We start from the raw sequence: 3,925 nt of genomic DNA on the forward strand, positions 1-3,925 counted from the left end.
TTTAATAGTATAATAATTTAGACTTGAAGCATTGTTGTGCCTTGAGTCTTCCCTTTGATTTCCTTTAAAGGGAAAAGGGAATGCTTATGTAAAGTCTGAATAACATTCATAAACCCTTATCTGAGCATCAGGATGTTAAACAATGCCCTGTTTGTAATATTTGGCATTTGCCTAAGATGTCTTTGTTTTTATGCAATCAGCTTACTGCTGAACGTTCAAACTCCTTGTGGCTATTTGAAGAAAACAAGATTTAATTTAGTAAGGTATTTATTGTTAATTTGTTAGATAATTTGGTCTCCATTGACATAAAGAGGCTTTATTCATTTAAGTCACTTATTTTGCTCCTGGATTTAGCAGAAGCACACTATAAAACCTATGACTTTTCCTAATAGAAGTTCATAGACAGCACATACTACATTCCCTGTAGCTCAGGATTACAGGTCCACACCTTCTGAAAAGCAGGGACCTAAAATGAGTTCGGTACCCATGTTGGGTTTACTGTGAAGAGGGCAGGCCGCATCATAAGGCTGGTAGTGTTTTCCCTCATAAGAAAAAAAGAAACTCATTCAGCTTTCACAGGTCTGGAGAGAAGTGCTACTAAAATTTAAAATATGGGCTGATGTTAGTATTAACCTAAGTCATTCTTTAGATAAAGAAGATTTAGGAATGGCTCCTGACCCATTCAATCATAGGGTTGGCTACAGCATGCCAGCTGTTATGCTGGGTGGTCCATCAGCCCTTAACTAGCATCTAAGTGAAGGTAAGTTCAGCTACCCAGCCACAGTTGGTTAAACAAGAACATCCCTCTCTCAGTAGGTACTGAAAACGGCTGCTAATACATTGGTTTTGTTCATTTATCCTTGCCATGTCTCCTAGATTAACCCGTTAATAGCATGTAAGAGTTTAATCATTTAAAGCCGTTCCATATTTAGCCCGTATAAAGTATAACGCTCAGCTTTTCTTGCCCATCACAGACCTGGAGCCAAGGTCAGCTCCGAATTAGATAGCAGCATTTTAGTGAGGTCCAGAAACACAGGGACAATGTTCCATTTTAGGTGCCCGGTCCAGAAGACGAGGGAGACCTGCCCGGGCACAAGGATCACTGCTGTGGTGTGGCAGAGGAGAGCAGGCGAGGAAGAAGTTCAGCAAGCGCTGTTGTCGCTTACAAGGCAAACTGCAGTTTTCCTCTTCTGTCCAATCTCCTAATAAGTCCATCTCTCCTCCTTCCCTAATAGACAGGGCCACTTGTGGAGTTGGAGTCTGGGACAAGCTTCATGGTATAGGTAGTGGAAAATCTCTCTCCGGGATCCATGTGGCAAAAAAAACCCCAGTTTTATAAAATAAAAAGCATGTTTAACTAAAGGTCTATAAATGCCCAAGGAAAGGCTTAAAGCAATAAATGGCTGGTCCTTGCTGTTTCCCTGTGAATGTAAAGAGGTCTGACACGCAGCCACCCTTTTCCTCTGGGGGCAAACCAGACTGCCACTTTCTTGTCTCCTCTTTGATTTAGTCCAAGCTGTCCACAGTGCTCCTTGGCCCGCTTTTCATTCCAGTGACATGAGATGGAGGTTGTCCTGAGCTCCTCCTCACCGGGAAGGCTGACCAGCCCACCCTGTATCCATTTGTGATGTTTCCTCCAGAAACAGCAGACCCAGCTGAGCCCACCGAGCCCACCCCTTTTGTGCTGCAGGAAAGGCAAAGCCCATTTGAAGTGGCAGCGGAGGCCCAGACTTTCCCCTTTAACATGACCCAAAGCTCCTCAAAACCTTGAGGCTTCACATCGTCTTGGGTCAGTGCAGGTGCAAGGCAGGCTCAGATCCAAAAGGAGGTGGGCCCTTGCTGAAACACAGTGTCAGCTTAACCTTCTCATCTGGTATGAGCCCAGGGTTATATTTCATTTGACAAGTTTAAAGACAGTTTTTAATGAACATTGGCATGGGACTCAATCACAGGGGCAAGCTTTTCTGAGGTAACCCTGGGAAATGCCATCAGCGTACTTGTGCAGCAGAAACTCTTTTCCCTCTTGGTGTGGGGTTAGGAGTTGTAGGTCTCCAGGCCCCTGGTCAGCACCTGGTATATAAACACACTGGACATCTTCTCAGCAATAACTGCATCTCACTTGGCTTTAAGGGTTCATCCCCTTTGTTATGGTTGGTCTCACAGACAGTTGACCTGGTATAATGGCTTGTCACCACCAAAATGGAGAAGATTCACCGTTCTGGCCTGCTCCATTCCCGCAATAATAATAAAAAATAAAAGAAAAACAATCAAACAAACAGAAAAAAACCCACCTGGTTGCTTTGTGCTGCAACTGCAAACTGAATTCATTTCCAAAAGCTCAGCAGGAGGAGTATGCACGCAGGAGAAGGCAGCAAGGCAGACAGAAAAGGCTGCAAGACCCTATCAGTCGGCAGTGGTAGATTTTTAAATCCGTTCACCCCATCCTGTGAAAACTAAGTTATGAATGTAGAGACATGAGGAGCTTCTAGCCTAGCAACTTTAAAATGGATCTTACCTAACTACAATCCAAGGCAGTTTAACCAACAATCCAGTGGGTTCATTTAAAAAGCTAATTGCAGGCAGATACTTATTGAGATTGCTCAATGCTTTAGGATTGCTTTGTCAGTGCCTCACCCTGTCCATATGAGGAGCATACCCTAAACACCATTTCTCCAAAATGGATGCTTTTAACTCTCATTTTTGCCTTTGAAAAGATAGCTTTATCAGTCCTGGTAATCACCTGTAAGATATAATTTCACTTAATGGATTTCAGATGTTCCCAAACTCCTTGAGGCAGTTTTTCAAGAGATATCTCATCTTTGCTCTGCTTACTGCCCTCTTTCCCCTAAGCGTTTTTTTTTAACGCTGTGTAATCAGACAGAATACTATCAGTTAGTCAAATTACAGCGCAGATGACACTCCATCAGCCAGAAGGAAGAAGAGGAATTACAGAGGCTGGTCCAGACACATGCCAATATCTAATTAGCTGACATCTTGTGAAATCCTGGGAGATTTCTGGAGAGTGGGGGTAGGGAGTGAGAAGGGAGGGTGCTAATAGGTGTTGGTGATCATTTTTTCCAATCGTTTCCAAAGGAAGCGATTGATACCCCTGTCTTTGAGCATTTTTAAAATTGTCATGGGTAGAACATTTTTCTATCTCTAAGTATTTTCCATCTCTACTCTCTCTGATGCTGCCAGGAAGCACTTCAAAGTTAATTAGAGAATATTTGTAAAGCGCTTTGAATATTCAAGTGCTGTGTAAGTACCAAGGTATTATTAACTACAATCCCAATGAATTAGGGAGAAACTTTAGAGTCCAAAAGCACCAAGCAGTGGAATGGCTCACAGGTATAATCCTCCGTTACGACAGGTTCTTAAACAGAAATCTCTGCAGCACAGCATTAGCAGTTACCAGTTCCTAGTTGGGAGGAACAACCATCAGCCGCCTCTTTGCTACACTGTTCCACTCCCGTTTCATACAGAGGATGAGGAACTCAGGCCTTTTGGTGTATGACCATTTTCATGTTGACTCTTTGATGTTATACATGGAGCACCTCACACATTCCCAACTCGAAGGGATTGTCTCTTCTCCTGGGGCTCCTGCTGCGTTGAGCTTTTCAGCTGATCTTGTCTCTCACCTATCCATGAGCACAAGATTGGAAGTCATGAGAACTCTCTGATGCTTTTGATGTGGGGTTTTTTTGGTAACTTCCCATTACCCTGAGTTATATGAATAAAACTCAGCAATGGGCTACAGCTCACTAAAGGAAAGAGTCTGGAAGACTTCTGAGTGGATACATTCCCAATATTATTCCTCCCCAGTTGTGCTGCTAAGCTGGGCTACATAAGCTTGAGGGAGCACAACTTGAAGCCAGGGAAAAAGTGCCTTCTTATAGCAGTCTACTGCTCCTGTAATGTTCACTCT

This window comes from Charadrius vociferus, unplaced genomic scaffold, assembly GCF_000708025.1.
Source record: "Charadrius vociferus isolate BGI_N301 unplaced genomic scaffold, ASM70802v2 scaffold180, whole genome shotgun sequence".
Lineage (NCBI taxonomy): Eukaryota > Metazoa > Chordata > Aves > Charadriiformes > Charadriidae > Charadrius > Charadrius vociferus.